This window comes from Triticum dicoccoides, chromosome 6B, assembly GCF_002162155.2.
Source record: "Triticum dicoccoides isolate Atlit2015 ecotype Zavitan chromosome 6B, WEW_v2.0, whole genome shotgun sequence".
NCBI classification, from domain to species: Eukaryota; Viridiplantae; Streptophyta; class Magnoliopsida; order Poales; family Poaceae; genus Triticum; species Triticum dicoccoides.
Genome location: NC_041391.1, coordinates 172,273,282 through 172,296,615, shown reverse-complemented (window position 1 = coordinate 172,296,615; position 23,334 = coordinate 172,273,282). Strand labels below are relative to the sequence as shown.

At 49.6% G+C, this 23,334-nt stretch overlaps 1 long non-coding RNA gene across 1 annotated transcript in view; it reads left to right on the top strand.

The window, feature by feature from the left end:
* LOC119325425 overlaps positions 1–2,660 on the top strand; it is a 3,906-nt gene extending 1,246 nt beyond the window's left edge. The window contains exons 4-7 of the long non-coding RNA XR_005157519.1: positions 652–804; positions 917–985; positions 1,949–2,100; positions 2,233–2,660. This is a non-coding gene — a long non-coding RNA (uncharacterized LOC119325425). The remainder of the gene's footprint in view (positions 1–651; positions 805–916; positions 986–1,948; positions 2,101–2,232) is intronic.
* Positions 2,661–23,334: the final 20,674 nt, after the last annotated feature.

The following is a 23,334-nucleotide window of genomic DNA, read 5'->3' as shown; positions in this document are numbered from 1 at the left end:
GTTGAAAATTCAAAAAAAAATATTATTATTGCGCAGACCTGATATTCTTGTGTGCTGGATTCAGTTCTTGACTTGCATCTATTCATTTTTATGTATTGCTTCTCCTAGAAGGCGCATTTGAAGGATGAGAAGGTGGCTATTAATAACTTTGAAAGATGAGTTGACTCACTTTTTTGCTTGCATCAGGCATGCTTGATTTCTATGGAGATACATGGTTAATGGTCTATCGAAGTATGTGCATGCAAAGCACAACTTTAGATTGGTTTGCATTTTATGGGAAGAGTTGTTAGTTTTCGTAGGATGGCAACCTTCAGATGTTGATGCAAAAGACAAGCCATGCGTTACTTGGTGCAGTTTTCATATGGTCTATTTAATTAGCTTTCGTCTGATGTCGTCATGGTACAAAGCATAATTTTGCCAAATGTATTGCTTAATGCTGGTAGGAAACATAAACACATCAACATGAACTGTTTCAAGCTTTGCTTTGCTATGTTATTAACTTCCAATAGCATATTACATGAAATATTCATTGCATCTTATTTTGCACCCTGGTCCACTCACCAAAAAGGGGCAGCCCACAGTGTTTTTGTAAGGATCGCAATGAAGCAAAGTAGAATCTTGTACTAAATTCTATTAATCTTGTTTTTGCAGTACTTTTGCATGCAGTAATCTTGTTCGTGCCTTTGGAAGCAACGAGATTTGTCCAGACTGAAACAAATGCAGCAAGGAACATATTTGCTAGAGGGAAACATGTGCACTGCAGTTCTGTTGAGCGAGATTAAGTCGGGTGCACATTTGTTTGGGGTAACCTATCTTTTGTTGACATGAATTCTGTTTATTATAAACAGATTGGTTCGTAGGATTTGAGGCTGCAACTAGCAAATCTGAAAAGCATTTTCTTTTCTTGGTTCACTAGGAATCTTATGGGAAGTAGCGAAACTATGATTTGGCCGTGGAGGCGTCACCTAACAATTGTGCTTTACAGGTTAGTTTCTGATCCTTATGTCTAAAAGTATATTTGTACAAGTCTTAATAAAACCTATCGAATTTTATAAGGAATGAATGTTGTTGTGTGATTAAATTCCATTTGTAGTTAGCATGCTAGGATAAAAGCTCTGAATCATGTACTGTAACTAACAAGTGTTGTTTCAACACATTGGTCCGAATCTTTTCCCATGAATCTCTTAGATGTAGCAATAAAAAAAGGGCAGCCCCAATGCATGTAGCTCCCGCTTGCGCAGGGTCTGGGGAAGGGTCCGACCACTTTGGGTCTATTGTACGCAGCCTTTCCCTACATTTCTGCAAGAGGCTGTTTCCAGGACTTGAACCTGTGACCTCATGGTCACAAGGCAGCAGCTTTACCACTGCGCCAAGGCTCCCCTTCTCTTAGATGTAGCAATCGGCTTCAAATATTTTAGTAAAAGCTCATGATGACTTTGATGAATCTGACAACATGTGTAGTCTAACTGCATCAATTATTCTGGCATGAGGTTGTTTGCCTACACTAGCATGTTATTAAATTAGTAGTGATGCTTGGCAAAACAAGTTGAAAATCAAAGCACATTGTTGTTTCTCAAATATGTGTAGAAGCCTCTTTCTAAAAGATGTGTTTCCAACTTTCTGTCCATACAAAGCAAGTCTTGTGCAATTTGTATGCCAAGTTAGTAAAGCCAATCTCTTTGCGGCTATTATTTTAAATATTAGTCACCCTTGTATGCTCAGGTTTCAGTTCATGTTTGTTCTGTGCATACCAAATTTCTTGCTCTAGGACCATAGAGAAAAAAAGGGTACCAATATTTACATATTGTGGGCTTGCCCCTAGAAATTTCTTCAGTTTCTGTGAACTCTTGTATTATGAGAAATCAGATCAATATTGGTGGGTAAGAAGTTCCTGTTTTATTTTCCAATTTTATTGATGATTGATTAGTTATTCGTCACATTCTTTAAGGAGTTGGCGATGGAAATAGCTGGGGTGTCATTATTCTTGCTTGATCTGGGCGTATCACTGTTGACCTGCTGGAAGAGGTGTGCTAGGAGTACAACATACAAGCTGACGTCGGTATCGCGACATCATCAGGGAGGTCGGCAATGAGAACATGCGTATGTTTATTCAGTGCAGTCACCATCTCAAATTAATTAATTAGTTGCAATTAACTCTGTTGATTAGTCTATACTATTACGTTAATTACTACAAATCTAAAATGCAAATTGATCATGTCTACATTTGCTTAGGATGTTCAAATTGACTATGGGATGTTCGTGGCAATGGTGAAGAAGGGGATCATCAGGAATGGAAGTCTGACCATCATTCTCCATGGAGCAGACGACCACGACTATCCTTTGATTGAAATATTCATATACAACACTATATTTGTTCGCATTGTGCTATAGATCATATCAATATTTTTAAGTCAAGTCGTGTAAAAAAACTGAGGATAACAAGTATAGGAGAAGCTTTAATATTAGAGCAACAGGGGAGGAGCAAATGATTGAATGGGCTATCAGCCGTGTAAAATAAAACTGACGGTAACGTCACCAGGTGGAAAACTATATTTGATTGACATCATAACACTAGCAAGGTGAATAACAATGTAACATTATCTTTTCATTAGTTGATCCATTCAACTTCTGGTTGATATGATTGACATGATATTTGGAAAGGGAAGTTATTTGTTAACTTTGTATCATTTTTATGTGTAAGCTAATAATTTGGCACTGTGCATTTGCCTGCAATTTTCTACTCCCCCTGTACCGTAATATTTGTAGATTTAGCAGCTCAAATATCTGAAGAAAAATAAAATGTGCCTGCAGTAATTTTCTCCAGAAGTTTTTTTCATTTGTAGAAGGATAGACAACGGGCTCCCAGTAAAAAAATAGGATAGGATCGGTAGCAAAAAATGAGGATAGGAGAAGTTGGTAGTTAAAGTTAGTATAAATGCCAGTTAGCATTGTTTTCATTCTGTAGGATTGGCATTGCAGCTGAGGAAATATGTGACATAGAGTAATTTTGTCAACAAAAGGACATTTGACTTTTAACGTATCTTAACACACTTCGGAAAATGAACGAGGGAATGTTAGGTTATTTTTCTATTCGTCTGGTGATAATAGACGTGCGTTGCACGTGCATGCTTAATAGTTTGTCTAATTATCCAGAGTTGGCAGAATTGCAGAGAAACCCTCAAGCATCATGCATATAATAACTCCACAATCGTGCATCATATGTAAATAATTTATATTTGGAAAATGCTTAGTTTTTCATCTAGTTTCACAATATCCAACTTTCATCCATGTTTAAAATGTTGTTTGCTTAAATTTGCTTAAATGCCATGCTAAAATGGTTTATTTCATAACTAAATAACCGTAGCTCGGTTTTAAATAAACTTTATATGTAAATGGGATGGAAAAATGCCTAGTTTAATATGGTGGACTTTATTTTCCTGTTTAACAACAATAAAAAATATGTTTTAGGGCAGAACAGTACCAAATTCGAATATTGCTCATGAGGATTTTCCGGAATTGTTGTTTGTTGTTTACGGCCTCATTTAAATTGCCTAGATAGGTAGTTTTATTATACTTCACCTCTTGCCATGTTTAACAACATTTAATATTGTTGGGTACATAAACGAGAGAGAACTAAATAAATGAATGTGGTGTTTCGTCAATGTGTAACTCGTTGCATATTGAGCTCCACTTAATTTGTAGTATTGTGTGTTCCAGTTTGCCATGCCATGCCTTATTAAACCGGACATGCATCATGCTTGTTTGTGCATCATGCCATGTTTATGATTGTGCATTTACCATGTTGTTTGTTTCTTTCCGGTGTTGCTTCTTAGTTTCGGTAATGTTGCGATTGTGAGGATTCGTTCGACTACTCCCGTTCGTCTTCTTCATGGACTCGTTCTTCTTCCTTGTGGGATTTCATGCAAGATGACCGTTATCCTGGATCTCATTACTATCATTGCTATGCTAGTTGCTTCGTTCTATCGCTTTGCCGCGCTACCTATCTCTTGTTGATCAAGCCTCCCAAATTGCCATGTCAGCCTCTAACCTTTTCACCCTTCCTAGCAAACCGTTGCTTGGCTATGTTACTGCTTTGCTCAGCCCATCTTATAGCGTTGTTAGTTGCAGGTGAAGTTGAAGATTGCTCCATGGTGGACAGGATTATGTTGGGATATCACAATATCTCTTATTTAATTAATGCATCTATATACTTGGTAAAGGGTGGAAGACTCGGCCTTATGCCTGGTGTTTTGTTCCACTCTTGCCGCCCTAGTTTCCGTCATACCGGTGTTATGTTCCCGGATTTTGCGTTCCTTACGCGGTTGGGTGATTTATGGGACCCCCTTGACAGTTTGCTTTGAATAAAACTCCTCCAGCAAGGCCCAACCTTGGTTTTACCATTTGCCTCACCACCACCTATACCCTTCCCTTGGGTCGGCCAACCCAAGGGTCATCTTTATTTTAGCCCCCCCGGGCCAATGCTTGTCTAAGTGTTGGTCCGAACCGAGTAGACTGCGGGGCCCCCTCGGGGAAACTTGAGGTCTGGTTTTACTCGTAGGATGTCTCATCTGGTGTTGCCCTAAGAACAAGATATGCGCAGCTCCTATCGGGATTGTCGGCGCATCGGGCGGCTTTGCTGGTCTTGTTTTACCATTGTCGAAATGTCTTGTAAACCGGGATTCCGAGTCTGATCGGGCCTTCCTAGGAGAAGGTATATCCTTCGTTGACCGCGAGAGCTTATCATGGGCTAAGTTGGGACACCCCTGCAGGGTATAAACTTTCAAAAGCCGTGCCCGCGGTTATGTGGCAGATGGGAATTTGTTAATGTACGGTTGTAGATAACTTGACACCAGATTCGAATTAAAACGTGTCAACCGTGTGTGTAGCCGTGATGGTCTCTTTTTGGCGGAGTCCGGGAAGTGAACACGGTTTTGGGTTATGTTTGACGTAAGTAGGAGTTCAGGATCACTTCTTGATCATTGCTAGCTTCACGACCGTTCCTTTGCTTCTCTTCTCGCTCTTACTTGCGTATGTTAGCCACCATATCATGCTTAGTCGCTGCTGCAACCTCACCACTTTACCCCTTCCTTTCCCTTTAAGCTTTGCTAGTCTTGATACCCATGGTAATGGGATTGCTGAGTCCTCGTGGCTCACAGATTACTACAACAACAGTTGAAGGTACAGGTTTCGCGATGATCTTGATGCGAGCGCGATGTTTGCTTGTTTTGGAGTTCTTCTTCTGCTTCTTCTTCGATCAGGGGATAGGTTCCAGGTCGGCAGCCTGGGATAGCAGGATGGATGTCATTTGAGTTTCTGTTTGTGTTTCATCCGTAGTCGGATGGTGCTCTTATATAAGATGATGTTGTATTCGTGTGGCATTGTATGCCTTATGTATGTATCCCTATCTATTATGTAATGTTGATGTAATGATATCCACCTTGCAAAAGCGTCTTCAAGATGCGCTTCTATCCTTCGTGGGACCTTTGAGTTCCTTTAGGATAGGGTCGCATGTTGGGCGTGACACGTTTTCTCAGGACCCTGTCCATTTACCGTTGTTGTTGTAGACGTCACTGCTATGTTTATTGTCTCAGCATTTATTTGTTGCAATGTATGCGTGGTATCCTAAATTTGTTTGATGAATTAAATTTTTAGTTTCAATTAATGTGAGTGGTTTTTACTGCTGTTAATTTTTATTAACTGTTTTCACTCTCAGTAAATTTTGAAGTGAAATTATCCCTGAGTTGTTGCGACATATATCTCTTCACGACATAGATTTTTAATTCACGCAGCACCACGACAGCAGACGCACAACCACAACCACTCGACCACGTGCACTAATTGCAAATCCACATGCACATTTTTGCACCTAACTATTCACCTCACTAGCACCACAGTCTCTGAAGGAGAGATTTGTGGGTAATTATTCGGGCACAAGTTACCTCCGGCACACTGACAATAGTTAGCACCCGACACCGCACTTAATCATCATGATCACCGCCACCGCGGAGAGCTAACACTCGAGCGGCCGCATCACGACGATCATCGAAGATCATCACGCACAAGAGCACAGAGAACCCCAGCAACGCCGCCAACCCTCCGCACATCAGGATCGTGTACCAGTCCGGCATCACCACCGCCATTAGAGCTACGTTTCGAGCTCCTACAAACCGAAATGGAGGAGAAGGAAGGAGAAGGAGAAGCGAGGCCAGGTGTGAGGAAGAAGAAAGGAGCACCTCGGTTGTTTTATAGCTCGAGATTGGTGTACGGTGGGCACTGTCCACCAGCGCCACTCGTTGCTCGATCGCCGGTGTTCGGAGGCGAATCCGCGAGCAGCACCGACAGCGCACTGGCCCGCGAGGTGAGTGCATGCTGCGCCGGCAGCTAGCACGCCGTGCACTACCGCAGTACGGCCTAGATGCTCTACGCGCTAGGCGTCGCCGATGGAGAAAGCGTGGGAAAGTGCGTGAGAGAGAGGAAGAAGAGAGACCCAGAGGTAGAAGAAGAGACTAACAGTGGACCCCGGGTCCACCTGTCAGCCAGAGAGAGCACTGTGCTCTCGGGTGCGACCAACGTATTTTGGTAATTTAGATATTTAATCAAATTTTTTAGTGTAATCAATAGTAGAAATTTCCCGTTGATTTTTCCATGCAACGCCAGTATCCCACACTATAGTTTGACACCATTTAATTGCCCACTTACTGTAGCCACGTTTTAATTGCATGAGTAGGATGGTTATTTTTGTGATATTACCTTGTGATGATAGGAGTAATATTTTTTTTAAAACAGCCCTTAGCAAATCTTCAGGACGAGATTTTTTCTTAAGGGGGGTAGTGTTGTAACACCCCAAAAATTTAACCATGATTTATTAATTAAAATTCTGCTTTGGTAAATTAAATTTTAATTTCTGGATTTATCTTTTGATTTCAGAACTACTCTTTTCTCTGATATTGTGTAGTTTTTACCCCAAGTGAAAACTTTCCAAAAATATTGTTGGACTTGTATACCCTCTCAAGAAACATTTCTTTTGTCAGTGGGATTATTTATATGATTATTTTCCCCCGAGCTTTAATTCTTTTAAAATGATTTTCATAAGCCTTAGAGCCTCTTTTGCACTACAACCCTTTCATATACTCCTTTAAAAATTCCACCAAAATTTGGGGATGACATGTGAGGTTCCTAAATCACTTTTATGCAAAAACTTCTCTTGATAATTTTGGGATTTTGAGTCCTACGTCAAGTTTTCAAATCTGGATCATTTTGTGGTTTGCACTGCAACCTATTTAAATAATTCTTCAAAAATTACATAAAAATTTGGAGATGTCAGTACATGCATATAATTCATTTTTACGCAAGAACCCATGAGTGTTCTTTGCAAAATTTGAGCAAATCATCCTCTTTTGCTCTCTGGCCCAGTTGGATGTTTTCTACTACAACTCTATTTTATTTTACTCTAGTGCCCATGATCTTTCTCCTGCTTATAAACCACCCTACAAAACCCTTAAGTCCAGGAGATTGGACCCATTGGGATATTTTTGACCCATGCAATGATAGCCTTTAGTTTCTGCCTAGATTTGGTTTTCTCAAAAATTTGCACTAACAAGTTTCTGGTTTTTCCCAACTAACCTTACCATCATCACTTGTACCTAAAGTGACTAGGATCTGGAGTTTTTGGCCACCCCAAGAGTTGCCTAGATGCCCTTGGCATTCTGTCAAGCTACTTGTGTGCATCGTCAGTTTTGTCATAGTTTTTAGTGTGTGGTGTGGTGGATTGCCTCTGGGGATGATGATGAACAATACAAGGAAGAATTGCCTCGCGAGGGGAGGAGTTCTTATGGTGGTGTTGGCTAAGCTTCTTCTCTCTGGTTGATCTGTCGATCAGATGCCTCCAGATCCGGTCTCTCTACCCTAGGGTGGCTAGTCCTATTTATAGGCGGAGGCCCTGGGCCTCTTCCCAAATATTGAGCGGGAAGGGCGCCAAGAATTGGCCATTTTGAAGGGGAACATCTAGTACACTTAATTATCCTGACTAAAGTCGGTCCTTGCCTGCCAAAGACTCTGGTGGTGACGCCGGCTTGGGCTCCACGATGACCTCCATCCTGTCGTTCTGCTGGTCTTGGTCTTGTTGCACCAAAATGGTTGCCTTTGCTTGATGCTCTCGCCTGCACTTGCCCCCTTTACACCAAAGAGGAAACAAGGACTCTGCGCAGGTCGCTGCCCGCCTGGCCTTGGTCGTCATGGCTTGCGTCATGAGCACCTTGTGAGGTACCCCCGCCTTGATCTCTCCGCCTCCTCGTGAGCCAGCCTGACGAGGCCATGCCCGAGGGAGCCTCCTATCGTCCGCCCCGCGAGGCTTGGCCCCTCATGAGGGTCTTGAGCATGTGTTGATGAAGATGGGCCGTACCGGGCCACTCCTGGAGCCACGCCGCAGGCCGCAGGCAGGCAAGTCTGGGTACCCCCATTCCCAGAACACCGACAGTAGCCCCTGGGCCCAAGGCGCGCCCGGACTTGGCTTAGCAGAGAAGCGAAGGGGCAAGTGCGAAGCGCCGTAGGCCCCAATAGCCTGCGGCCTTGGGCGCCGCATGGCGGTTGATTGGACGTGGGCGCCCTGGCTCCCCCATGACGCCTCGACAACTGCACGAGCTGACGAAAGAGCGGTACCCACCTAGGCTTACCTTCTTTACCTTCTCCACTTGTTTCCCAGATCCCCTTTCTCGCTCCTATTCCTCTTGCTTCCAAAATCCCCAGATCTACTCCAACTCTGCATCCTAGCAAGGCATGGCGCCTCGCCAGACCCCACCCGGAGCATGGTACTCGCCCTCTATGGATCCTCCGAATGTGTCGAGGAAGAACCTTGCCCTGACGTGTCAGATGATGGCGGCGCAAGGCAACGACAGGGCGGCCGTGCTTAAGGTTGGTTCCGCCCGTCCTGAGGATGAAGGGAGCACCTTCTACCTGCTCTTCGTGAGCGCCATTGCCGCCGGCCTGGTGCCCCCCTTTTCTGAGTTCTTCTTCTATGTTCTACACCATTACAACCTTCTGGCTCTGCACCTCCATCCCAACTCTGTTCTTCTCCGGGCGATTTTCGCCTACTACTGTGAGGCTCACGTCGGGGTGAGGCCCTTGGTGGCCTTGTTGCGCCATTACTTCTACCTCCGGGTCTCTCGCGGTCCCATCACCGCGTGCGCGAGTTTTGTCGCGTATGGCAGCTCCAACGCCATCTCGAAGCCTGGGAAGAGGATTGAAGGTTTCAGGAGCAAGTGGGTCATGGTGGATGCTGGGCACATCCATCCCCGGCTGATTCTGCCCACGGAGCAGCCCAAATCTATTGACTCTTGGTCCCGCGCGGAGCTCGTTGATCCCCGCGCGAAGCCGGTGCTGGAGAGGATGGGTGCGGACCTGTGGCCGGGCAACATGGCGACGATGAAGCTGACCGGGGCATCGCTCCTGAGGGTGTTCCTGGAGCATCGGGTGGCTCCGCTTCGGGAATATTCGCTCCCGCTGTGGAGGCTCGGGGGAGGGGGGCGACGCCGCCCTTCGCCCGAGCTCCGTAGTCCTGGCCGACGAAGATCTGGCCATGGTCCTCCAATCCTTGGTCGGGGTGGACGTGGCGAGACTAGAGGGTGCTCCTCTGCCCCTGTTCCTTCGGGAGGATTGGGAGCAGGTGGTGAACTCCATGTCCGCTTTCGACGGGGATGAGCCTGTGCCCGCGGAGGTTCCCGAGGGCCTGGTGGCCCTGGCGACGGTGAACGTGTCCTCCGGCGACTCCAGCGAAGAGGAGGAAGGAGAGGAGCAGGAAGAGGAGCCCGACTCCGAGGCGACCGACGGGGAGTCGAGAGCGCCCCTCCCTCGGCGCAGGTCATACGCTCTTCGCCTTATGCCGGACGACGACGAGGATGGCGACGAGCTAGGTGGCGAGAGCTCATCCCTGATCCCGAAGAAGGACAGGACGGGGCTGGTTCCCCGCTGGTCTGCCCTGGCTCCGAAGCGATCTGCAGACGCGCCTCCTGCTCCCGAGCCTCTTGAGGCAGATCCCAGCAGCCGGCTCTCGGGCTTCAAGTTCGGCCGGAGGTTGCTTGAGACCGCAAGCGATGACCAGTAAGTGCTTGATTCTTGTTTTGCTTCTTGCTTCGTTGTTGAGGCTTGACATCCATATTCCTTGGCTAGGCTGGTGCCCGCGGCGAAAAAGCTGAAGGGGGCTCTTAAGGCTTCATCAGGGACTGCACTTCCACCCGTGGGAGAAGAGGGCGGCAAGACCCGGGCCTCGCCTGCCCGGTCGTCCTCGCGAGGCCTGGTGGGGCGACCTGGGGCAAGCTCAGCCCCCATGGCCCAAGCGGCTCCCGAGGTGCCCCTTCCTGACGCCACTACCGCTGTTATCGGGGCGCAGAAGGTCCCGAGTCATGGTGTTGTGATCACGCTGCCGTCTTCTCCTCCTACTCCGTTGACTGCCATTTCTACGACTCCTTCCACCGTCCTGGATCGTGTTGCTGCTGAGCTGGACTGGCTGAGAGGAGACCTTCAGGGCGCTGACCCTTGCTTTGTGGCCGGGCGCCTGGTGCTGGCCTCCGGCTGGGTCCGCTCTGACGCTTCAGTCCGAGCGGCGCTAGCTCAGGCCGTGATGGCCTGCGACGAGGAGAAGAAGGCCCTCCTTGAGGCCAAGTCCACTCGCGACGCCACCTTGGGTGAGGTTGCAGATGTCCGGGGTCGCTGCAAGGTGCTGGAGAGCGAGCTGCAAGGCCGGCGCGAGCAGCTCGCCAAGGAGGCACGTGACCGCCAGGAGAAGGAGGAAGATATGAAGGCTCGCGAGGCTGCCGCCAAGGACCGGGATGCCAAACTTGATGAACGCCATGACCGCTTGGGTGCGCTGGAGCAGGCGTTAGAGGCGAAGAGGATCGAGCTGGATGGCAAGGCGTGGGTGCTGGCCGAGGACCGCGTGGCCTTCGCGAAGCTGGAGGAGAAGGCTCGCACCCTGCTGAGGGCGCTTTATGACAGCGGCCTGGAGAGCCCGCTGGCCGGCGCCGAGGACGGCCCCGCCAAGCTGCTTCCCTTCCTGGTCCGCGCCCTTGAGGATGTCGCCCTCGGCCTTGGCCCCACGGCTGAGGCCGAGGTGCGTGTCCTTTCTTCTGCAGCGCTGACGCGCGTCTTCACCCATGTCTACCTCCACGACCCCGACATTGACCTTGACAGCCTGATGGAGCCTGTGAGCGGCGAGCTTTCTGCCGTTGCTACTGAGGCCGTGAAGGGTCGAGAGGAGGCTCTGCTGGCGAAGTTCCGGGCCTTCAGCACCAAGCTGAAGCGAGGCGCCGCCGATCCTGGGGCTCCACGAGGCGAAGTCGCCCAGCGCAGCTCCGTCACCAGCGATGGCACCGCCAAAAAGTGACCCCTTCGCGGCTCCCGTCCTGCTTCTAGTTCCTGCAACATGCATCCTGCCTCGTGGAGGCGTTTAAACTTATGTTTGGCATTGTGAAAGGAATCTATGGACTGTAATATTTGCTTTTGAATTCCTTAAGATTTGTGTTTTTCCTTCCTACTTGCGTGTGTTCTACGTCGGCAGAGCCTGGCCCCGCGCATACCTCAGCCGCCGTTAGCCCCGACCAGAAACCAGGACGGGACCAAGGAGTGAGGGGCTACGTGACAAGTTAGGCTCCTGAGTCGCGATGCTCAGGAGTCCCCCTTGATGCCCGAACAGCAAGTAGGGAGGTGAGATGTATGGGTGAATTTTCCGTTCTACGTCTGCAGAGCCCGGCCCCGTGCATACCTCAACCACAGTTAGCCTTTCAGAACTAAGGGGTGAGGGGCTACGTGACCAGTTAGGCTCCTGAGTCGTGATGCTCAGGAGTCCCCCTTGACGTTCAAACGGCCTTCGTACCTTGGCTCCGCTCGGGGAGAGGCGTGCGACGAACCAGGCCCCAGGGGCCTGGCTGGGTGGCGTACACCTGGGCGTGACCCAGGTGCAGCCCCCGTGCCCAGCCCCCTCGCGCGGCACTCCCGAGGGGAGGCGTTATGATGAGGCCGGACATTGAGCTCTGGGCTTCCTGAGGTTGATGCGGCCGAGGGCCACCCTCAGTTGTTTATCACCAGCGCGGAGCATAGCGCTTCCGTATGTGTACGGGCATAGCCGCTCCTCGGCAGTGTCGTCAGCCAGCACGGAGCATGGTGCTTCCACTGGTGCGTGGGAGGGGGATCCCCTCCGGGAGGAGCCCCCGGGGCGTGTACAGCCCTGCCCTGACGCGTGGCTGGCACGGTAGGGCCTGGCGAGGTGTATCTAGGCACCCGTGAGCTAGCGCGGGACTCACGGGGCCCTACCTCAAGGCGGGTTGCGCCTGGCTCTAGGCCTTTTCTTGTAATGTGTTCCTGCAAGTTTGGTTAGATGTCGGCGCTCTACGTCCTCGGGTCCCGGCCCTCGAGCGGGCTCAGTCGTTGCTGGTATGCCAGGTCGCGATGTCGTGTACAGGGCCAGAGGGTGAGGGCTGGAGAGCCAGTAGGAGCCCATGAGTCGCGATGCTCAGGTACCCCCCCCTTTAACGTGCAAGCGGCCGACATGAAGAAGAGGGGTGCCGTGGACAGGCGCCAAATAACGATCATGATGAATCAAACGCATGGCCTGAAATAACGCAAGAGGGATACATGCCACTGGGTTTGGCCCGAGCGGCTTGGGGATGATGCAGCCCGAGGGGAGCCCCCAATAAAGTAAGCTAAAACATGAATTAAAGGGATACATGCCGCAGGGACGGACCCACGCGGCCTGGGAATGATCCAGCCCTGGGGGGTGCTCCCAGTTGAAAATGAAACTCGAAGGATGTCACCTGATAATGTTGAAGATGAAGGGATGCTGAAGTAGTGGTCGGCGTGCGCTGCAGGAGACGATGTTCATGAGCCCCCAGGCCCCGGGGCCTCGGGAGGCTCCGGAGGCACTGGTGGCTCCTCGCGGACCATCTCCGCCTCCACCAGGACTACGGAATGCCTGGCCGCCTGAGCCTCCAGGATGCTCCTCATGAGGCGTTGACGCATGACAGCTGCGTTCGGCAGGCCGTGAGGCATGCGAACATAGCTGTGGGGTGGACCTTCGCAGCATCCCACGCATGAGGTCCAGAGGCGCTCCTGAGAGGCGGCTCGGTTGAGTCCTGGTATGTCGATGCATACGCGCAGCCCGCCATCCTCGCCTGGATGGGGAGCTACGGCGGGTAAGCGACGGCTGCCACTCATGACTCTTGACTCCTACAGCTCTTGAACGATCTCGCTGATGAACTCCTGAGGGTTTGTCCCTCCTTGTCTTGCTCCTTCTTGAGGGAAACGTGCTTTGAAGCACGCCTCCAATTGGTGCCCGAGCGCCTCCCTCGTGATCCTAGCAAAGTCGATGACCCTCCAGGAGAGAGCCCCCGATCCTTGCTCGAGGAGGGCGCCGAGTGCGCCTTCCTATGCGGCAGAAGGAGGCGCCTCCTGAACAGGCGCGGACCCTGAGGGGCCTGCCTCCCGAGGGGTTGGTCCAGGCAATGTCTTCTTCTTCTTAGGAGCAGCCTCGGGAAGCCTCCCGCTTCTGTGATCTGGGTCTTCAATTGATGCGGCTTGAGAAGCATGTTCTAGAGAACACCACAGCGTCTCTCTTTTCGCAAGGCACGGTGATGACTCCACCGCTTCCTGGCATCTTGAGGACATTGTAGACGTGATGGGTCACGACCATGAACTTGGCCAGGGCGGGGTACCCGAGGATGGAATTGTACGGCAGGTGGATGTGAGCGACGTCGAAGTCAATGAGCTCCGTGCGATAGTTGTCACGCTTCCCGAAGGTAACAGGAAGGCGGACCTGCCCAATCGGAACTGTGGAACCGTCAATAACTCCTGAGAAAGGCTTGGTCGGCTGCAGCTGGTTGTAGGGCACTTGGAGGTTGTTGACTGTCTCAACGGATAGGACATTGAGCCCTGCTCCGCCATCGATGAGGGTCCTGGTGACTTGCACATTGCTGATAATTGGGGAACAAAGCATCGGGAGGACTCCGGCTGTGGCCGCGCACTTGAGCTGATCCGCCGAGCTGAACGTGATAGCGCACGCTGACCACCTGATAGGGCATGTGGCCTCAAGCTTGGGGAGGACTGCGTTCACTTCGCGGGCAAACTGCTTGAAGATGCGCTGAGAGGCCGGGGCTTGGGAGCCGCCCAAGATGCAAGCGATGGCGCGCGGCTCCTGGAAGCCTCCAGCCCCCTCGTCCTGATGATGGTCTTCATTCCTCCTCGGCTGTGGTGGCAGAGGAGGGAGGCCTGCGTTGCCTTGCGGGCGGTCCTCGCAAGGCTGATCCCTCCAACCTCCCTCGCGAGGTGGGTCCCTCCAGCCTCCCTCACGAGGCTGGTCCTGCCAGTGGTCCTCTCGAGGTCGGTCGCGCCACCCTTGGCAAGGGCCACGGTCTTCCCATCGTCCTCCACCTCTTCCTCCTCCTCGGCCATAGCCCCGGTCGCTGCGCTTGAGGCGTCGGCCGGCGCACACGTCTCGCACGGCCCTGAGCTCTTGGCATTCGTTGGTGTTGTGGGTGTGGAGGTCATGGTACACGCAGTACCGACTACCCTTGGATGACTCAGGCTGATCCCTGCCTCGCTTGGTGTCCGGCTCTGCTGCAAGCATGGCAGCCCCCTTGCGCTTCACGTCCTTGGCCTTGGGCTTCTTCTCTTCTGGGTCAGCAGCTGGCAGCTCAAGGAGGGAAAGGCGCCCTTCCTCAGCCCTAGCGCACTTGGTCGCCAGATTGAATAGCTCCAGGAAGGTGCACAGGTCCTCATGAATCGCGAGCTCCTCCTTCATCTTGATGTCGCGCACGCCGTCAGAGAAGGCCGAGATGATGGCCTCCTCGGACACCTTGGGGATCTTAAGGCGAGCGCTGTTGAAGCGCTGGATGAACTTCTGCAGGGTCTTTCCCGGCTGCTGCTTGATGTGGCGCAAGTCGCTCATGGCTGGGGGCCGGTCGCGGGTGCCTTGGAAGTTGGCGATGAATCGGGTGCGCATCTCATCCCAAGAGGATATCGTGCCAGGAGCCAGGTGTTGGCGCCGTCCTTGAGCGCCATGGGGAACCAGTTTGCCATGACCTTTTTGTCCCCGTTGGCGGCTTTGATGCCTAGCTCATAGAGCTGGAGGAACTCCACAGGGTTAGTCGTGCCATCATAGCGTGGGGGCAGGTCTAGCTTGAACTTGCCCGACCAGGCCACGCTGCACAGCTCGGCGGTGAAGGCGCGACAGCCTGCGGTGGTCGCGGGAGGCCTTGGGTGATGGAGAGCTTGATATTGGAAGTGCTTGTGCGCTGCCTCCAGGTGCAGCGCGGGGTCTTGATGTGCTGGAGCGGGAGCGCGCCCGTGCCGGGCCGGTGCGGGGAGCACACGGGCGGCTTCTTGGGGACGAGGGATCTCTTGGCAGCTCTTCTCTTGCTGCGCTGGCGCCGAACGGAGTGGGTTCCGCCCTGGGGCTGCGCGCCTTAGGGCCAAGGCGCCTTCTTGAGGGGGAGGCGGCTGAGGCGCTCCCGGAGCTTCATCGCCTGCGCAGGGCTGGACGCGGTGCAGCGAGAGGGATGGCGCAGGGGAGCCCCCAGCGGCGCTGATGAGCTCGGTGATGCGGGCGAGCCACTTGTTGTAGAGGTCGTCGACGGGGCGGTAGTGCAGGAGTTCCCGCGCCAGGAGTAGCGCGGCATGCGCATCCGTAGGGGCGCGACGGGCGTGGGACGAAGAACCAGCTGGGGTAGCGATGGGGTGGCGGTGCGGCCTTCTCGCCGCATCGAAGGATGTAGGGACGACGCCTGCTACTCGTTCCCCGCCGGGCTGGTGGCGGCGTTGACGACAGGCGACGGGGAACGGCGGCGGCACCCGCCGGCGGGGGCCGTCTGGGCGACGTGAGTGGCGAGAGCGGCCCGGCACTCGGCGCGGGCTCGACAAGCGTCTGACATGGATGCGACGGGCAGCGAAACACGAGGCGACGGAAGGCGGATTCCGGTGCACCCCTACCTGGCGCGCCAAATGTCGGAATTCGGGTTCGTGTAGACCCTCAAGGTTCGAACTCTGGGGTGCATGCCGAGATCACACCCCCTGCCTACCCATGTCTCGTCGCCTCACTAGGACGTAAACTACACGAAGAACAACACCGAGGACACGAGATTTATACTGGTTTAGGCCACCATTGTGGTGTAATACCCTACTCCAGTGTGTGGTGTGGTGGATTGCCTCTAGGGCTGATGATGAACAATACAAGGAAGAACTGCCTCGCGACGGGAGGAGTTCTTATGGTGGTGTTGGCTAAGGTTCTTCTCTCTGGTTGATCTCTCGATCAGATGCCTCCAGATCCGGTCTCTCTACCCTGGGGGTGGCTAGTCCTATTTATAGGCGGAGGCCCTGGGCCCCTTCCCAAATATTGATCGGGAAGGGCGCCAACAATTGGACATTTTGAAGGGGAACATCTAGTACACTTATCCTGACTAAAGTCGGTCCTCACCTGCCAAAGACTCTGGTGGTGACGCTGGCTTGGGCTCCACGATGACCTCCATCTTGCCGTTCTGCTGGTCTTGGTCTTGTTGCACCGAAATGGTTGCCTTTGCTTGATGCTCTCGCCTGCGCTTGCCCCCTTTGCACCAAAGAGGAAACAAGGACTCTGCGCAGGCCAGCGCCCACCTGGCCTTGGTCGTCAGGGCTTGCGTCATGAGCACCTCGTGAGGTACCCCCGCCTTGATCTCTCCGCCTCCTCGTGAGCCAGCCTGACGAGGCCGTGCCCAAGGGAGCCTCCTGTCGTCCGCCCCGCGAGGCTTGGCCCCTCGCGAGGGTCTTGAGCATGTGTTGATGAAGATGGGCCGTACCGGGCCACTCCTGAAGCCATGCCGCAGGCCGCAGGCAGGCAAGTCTGGGTACCCCCATTCCCAGAACGCCGACACATTGGACCTGCTTACTTTGCCTAACCAGCATGTCTCATGGCTCTACCTTAGTCTATAGCCCCACCTTGCTAAACCTCATGTGGATTGGAGCCCCTGGCATGCCTTGGCATTTTGTCGAACACGTAGCGTGCATGCTCTGGGCGCGCCCAGAGCGCACGTTTTGCACGCGCGTGTAGCCGAGCCGCCACATCGCGCCCCTGGCCTTTGCTCGCCCGCAGGGCCGCGCCCCAGCCTTGCCCGCTAACCAGAACCCTCCAGGCCGCCCGTGGAGCCCCACAGCACCGTCGTCAGGTCGGCCATGACAGCTAGCGGCTGGCCGCAGCAGGCTCCTGCCCTGGACAGCGCCGCCCGAGCCACTCTCGCTCGCCAGCTCGCCCCTGGAGCAGTGCCCGCTCGTCAGCTAGCTTCTGCCACCATCCCCAGCCTCGACACGTCGCGCTGCAAGCTAAAGAATGGCAGTTCGCCGATCTTATCCTCGGCCGCCGTGGAACCGACCTAGTCGCACTATAAATAGGGATCCCCGAGCCCATCCGGACACTCAGGCAACCTCGTACCATCCGCCTAGTGCCCCCACACCCAGCTATCGGCGGAGGGAGGCCGTCTTCCCCGTCTCCGGCTAGTTCGGCCGCCGCCGCCCTCCGGTGTCGTTCGCTGCAAGCAGTGCCTCCCTATCCCATCTAGTGCCACCATCCTCTTCCCCTTGGTCTTGCGGAGCCTCCCCACCTCTCAGCTTCGACGGGGAACCACCGTAGCTCGAAGCCCCAAATCCTCCCGAAGCCACCTCCGCCGCGGAGCTCACCGCCGGTGACTCCCGTCGTCCCCACCAGCCGTTCGACCATCGAGAGGACCGCCCTAGACCAGCGGATCCATCCCCGCCCTCAGAACCCCACGGGGAGCCTCCGTTCATCGATGGTGATCGTCGGAGCCCCGCCTCTGCTCGGGCAGAGGGGAAAAAAGGCGGGCGACTGGTCAAACCTGACCAGTGGGCCCAAGGGACCCACTGTCAGTGACCCCGAGCCGGTCCACGCTGGCATAAGTGGAAGCGTAGAACCCAGAGTACACTTTCCCCCTCGAACCGTTTTTTCTTTTTCTGTTTCTTTTATTTATTTATTAAAAACAGATTTTGACTAAAATTTTGACTGGCTATATCTTTTTAAATATAAGTCCAAATGATTTGATTCTTTTTCTGTTGTTTCTCAAATTTTGTCTAGTTTATTTTCATATTTATTTGAAAGTTTTCCAAACAACTTTTTTGTACTGTTTTGAAACTATGTGTTAATTCAAATTTTCTCAAAATAGGATTGTTGAAGAAGAAGGCAGCTTTCAAAAATGCACCCCACTTGCATACTCTTGAAGGCAAGCATTCTGAACCCTGGCATAATATTGCGGTGTGTTGTTTGATACAGTTACAACACCACCTTAACCCGTAGTATTCATTATTTTATGTGATGATATGATCATACTCATGAGTGTATAATGAATGTTCCTTGCTGTTGGAACCTGATATGCTTGTGATAGCAATCACCCTCGTATGCCTTTCATGCCTATCGGAAGGAATCCGAGAAAGCCTCTGTCTTGGGTAGACACGAGCTTGTCTCCAGTCTTCATTGAGACGGTTGTGTCCGGTATGGCATAGTGAGGTATTAGGAGTGGTGATTCTGTCTGTTGGTTGAAACATATTTGTTATGCTAATTATACAGGGAATACTTAAACCTCCTGAGTCGGCCGTAGATCGAGTCTTGTTCCAGTAACCCCCATACTTTTTTCGTACTACCACTTGTCCCTGCCATAGGTAGGGTACGGTTCAGTAAGTTGTCAACCCCTTTCTAGCACACACCGTACAGAGAGGCCATGGTAGAAGATACCGGCTGCATCCGGTAGGCATGCTACCTGGTTTGGGGGCATGGGTGTTTTCGATTGTAGCCGAGGGGGTAGCTCCCCTAGTTTGCACATGTTATAAATTTTGTGATCCCATGCTAATCGACGTTGTAGCCTCCCCACTTAGAGTTTTGCTTAACGAGTGTTGTGGGTGATTCCAGACACCGGTAAGTTAGGCTGGTGTGTGCGGTCAGGTGTGTTTTCAATTAAAAGACCGTAGATGGAATTAGTCCCGATGGACTAACGGAATCCATCACTCGTGGGTAAAGAGTACACCCTCTGCAGAGATTTCATCTATTCTAATAGCCGTGTCCATGGTTAAGGACTACAGTCTCGGATGGGTCAAGTGTCAGTCTTAGTGTCGGTCTTCGGACAAAAAAAATTGCTAAACCAGAACATGGATCATGACTTGTGACTCATGATGATTATCATTACTATTATTATGGACTAACCATTTATATTATTTGAATTATTGAGTATCCCTGGGATGGTTCTACCTCCTGGATATTCACTATGATTATTCTCTTATAAGCCCTTTATGTGGTGTCGCTCAGACGCCCGACTATGGCATGCTTGTTATTTAAATTATTTATAAGCCCTTTATGTGGTGTCGCTTAGACGCTCGACTGTGGCATGCTTTATATTATTATCCTTTCGAGGCGCCGCTTCAGACACCCGATCGGTGCATTCTATTTCTACTCCATCGTTGCATATTCATGTTGTATAGGCATAACTTGCTTGCGTGCATCATGGATTTTTATTCTGTGACTGACGTTGTGATTATAGAATATTTCTGAGCATGATTATCATCTGTTATATTATACCTGTGTTCATAATGTTTGCGAGTACATTCAACGTACTCACTGGCTTGTCCCTGGCTATTGTCTTGGCCAGATTTCTTGCACGGAGAGGAGCGTTGCGATGACAGCCCCGGAGCCTTCGCAAAGATGATAGTAGCCTCGCGAAGATAGGAGTTATCCTGGTCAGCTGTTCCTGTGGGAAATGGAGTCCCATAGACGCTGATGTGCCACAAACTGCTTCCTCCAACAGCCACTAGTAACCTTGTGTTGTACTCAGAGGCCAGAATGGCCTTGTACTGCATATTATGTATTTTGCTTGGAGTTTCTGTATCAAGTTGGTGTCTCATCAGCTAACAGTAATCCTGGGGCTGGTGAGCACAAGGGCCAATTCCTGGGAAATTAACATCCTGAAAATCCGGTCATGACAAAGCGTCATTTTCTTTTGTTAGTATTTGCTTGCTGTTATTTAGATTAATGTTTTGCATCTTTAGTTTCAATAAAAATGTCAAGGATAGCCTTTGCCATGCTTATTTTGCTAGTATACATGTTGCTGTTTGAAAAAAGAAAGTTTACCGCTGTTGCAAAAATTCCCCAGAAAAGTCAGAGAATGGTATAATGTTGAATCCTTTTGCATATTGAGCTCTGATAAATTTATTACAGTGGGAATTTTCTCTCATAATTTTTGGAGTTAGGTAAGTATTGATACTCTTGCATTCTTTACAGACTATACTGTTTTGGCAGATTGCTGTTATGTTTGCATTGTTTGCATATGTTTGCTTGTTTAATGATTCTATTTGAGGATAGGAGTATTAAATATGCAGATGCATTTAGTATTCTATGTTTAATAATTATTTTAGTAATTTGTTTCAGTACAAAATGATAAGGTTTTGATTTGTTTATACTAACCTATCTCACGAGTTCTTGTTGAGTTTGTTGTGAATGAAGCTTTTGATAAAAAGAAGAGAAACCATGATATGAGAGGAATTAAGGAGACATAAAATCTCAAGCTTGGGGATGCCCAAGGCACCCAAAGATAATATTTAAAGAATTCTCAAGCATCTAAGCTTGGGGATGCCCCGGTAGGCATCCCACCTTCCTTCAACAATCATTGATTAGTATCGGTTGAGCCTAAGTTTTTGCTTCTTCACATGAGTTGTGCTATCCTTGCAATGTCATTTTATTTTGTTTATGCTTGCTATTTGAATACAATACCAAGATCTGAATTCTTTAATGAGGGAGAGTCTTCACATAGTGGCATAATTATTTAGCTACTCATTGATCTTCACTTATATCTTGTTGGAGTAGTTTGTCGTTTACTCGTGTGCTTCACTTATATCCTATGAGTAAATTGTTGAATGAGTTGAATGTCATAAATCTGAATTTATATATGTTTCATTTGCTTATCCCATGGGGAGTAATGACTTCACATCTAATAAGTAGAGGTTGTAAATTTATTGACGGTTAGCAAGCATTGTATTGGTCATTTGAACAATTCATGGAAGAATATTGAAGGAAGAGAGATTTCACATATAAATATATTATCATAGACATCTTTTATAATTGTGAGCACTCATTAAGTATGACATGCTAAAGAGTTGATGTTGGACAAGGAAGACAATGTAATGGGTTATGTTTTCTCGCATCTCAGTTAAAGTATATTGTCATGGATCATTCAAACATGTTGAGTTTGCCTTTCCCCCTCATGCTAGCCAAAATTCCTAGCACCAAGTAGAGATACTACTTGTGCTTCCAATTATCCTTAAACCCAGTTTTGGCCATGAGAGTCCACCATACCTACCTATGGATTGAGTAAGATCCTTCAAGTAAGTTGTCATTGGTGCAAGCAATAAAAATTGCTCTCTAAATATGCATGACTTATTAGTGTGGAGAAAATAAGCTTTGTACGAACTTGTTATGGAAGCAATAAAAGTGACGGACTACATAATAAAGGTCCGTATACAAGGGGCAATATAAAGTGACGTTCTTTCGCATTAAGATTTTGTGTATCCAACCCTAAAAGCGCATGCAACCTCTGCTTACCTCTACGAAGGGCCTATCTTTTACTTTATGTCTTTTACTTTATGCAAGAGTCAAGGTGATCTTCACCTTTCCCTTTTTCATTTTATCCTTTGGCAAGCACTTTGTGTTAGGGTGATCTTGATATATATATCCAATTGGATGTACCTTAGCATGAACTATTATTGTTGACATCAACCAAAGGTGAATACATTTGGAGGCAACATTATAAGCCCCAATATTTCTCTGTGTCTGATTAAAACTTCATAACCACAAGTATTGCATGAGTGTTAGCAATTGTAGAAGATTATATGATAGTTGAGTATGTGAAGTTTGCTAAATCAAAGCTCTGACATAGACCCTTCCTGAAAATAAGATGAATTGCAATTGTTTTGATGACTAAGAATGAAGTTTGCTAGTTTTCAAGAATGTTTATGGTCTGTGCTTTGACATGTGAATTGCTTGTTACTTTATCGTGAGAAGTTTTATGAGATGAACTACTATTATGACATATTATCATGCTAGAAAAGGTGATTGAAATTATCATTGATCAAACTTGTGCACCTCTAGCATTCACACTTCATAAATTGTTTCTTTTATCATTTACCTACTCGAGGATGAGTAGGAATTAAGCTTGGGGATGCTGATACGTCTCCAACATATCTATAATTTATGAAGCATTCATGCTATTTTATTATCTGTTTTGAATGATTGTGGGCTTTATTATACACTTTTATATTACTTTTGGGACTAACCTACTAACCGGAGGCCCAGCCCATATTGCTGTTTTATTGCCTGTTTCAGTATTTCGAAGAAAAGGAATATCAAACGGAGTCCAAACGGAATGAAACCTTTGGCAACATGATTTTTTGGAAGATTATCATCCTGGAGACTTGGAGTTCACGTCAGAAGATACTCGAGGAGCCCAGAAGATAGGGGGGCGCCCGCCCTACTGGGCGCGCCCCCTATCTCGTGGACCCCTCGAGCACCCCCCGACCGACTTCTTTCACCTATATAAGCCTACGTACCCTAAAACCATCAAATATCAAGATAGATCGGGAGTTCCACCACCGCAAGCCTCTGTAGCCACCAAAAACCTCTCGGGAGCCCGTTCCGGCACCTTGCCGGAGGGGGTCCCATCACCGGTGGCCATCTTCATCATCCCAGTGCTATCCATGACGAGGAGGGAGTAGTTCACCCTCGGGGCTGAGGGTATGTACCAGTAGCTATGTGTTTGATCTCTCTCTCTCTCTCATGTTCTCTCTCGTGTTCCCTCTATGGCACGATCTTGATGTATCCCGAGTTTTGCTATTATAGTTGGATCTTATGATATTTCTCCCCCTCTATTTTCTTGTGATGAATTGAGTTTCCCTCTTGAAGTTATCTTATTGGATTGAGTCTTTATTTGAGAACACTTGATGTATGTCTTGCCGTGTTTATCTGTGGTGACAATGGGATATCACGTGCCACTTGATGTATGTTTTGGTGACCAACTTGCGGGTTCCGCCCATGAACCTATGCATAGGGGTTGGCACACGTTTTGTTGACTCTTTGGTAGAGACTTTGGGGCACTCTTTGAAGTACTTTGTGTTTGTTGGATGAATCTGAGATTGTGTGATGCATATCGTATAATCATGCCCACGGATACTTGAGGTGACAATGGAGTATCTAGGTGACATTAGGGTTTTGGTTGATTTGTGTCTTAAGGTGTTATTCTAGTACGAACTCTTTTATAGATCGATCCGAAAGAA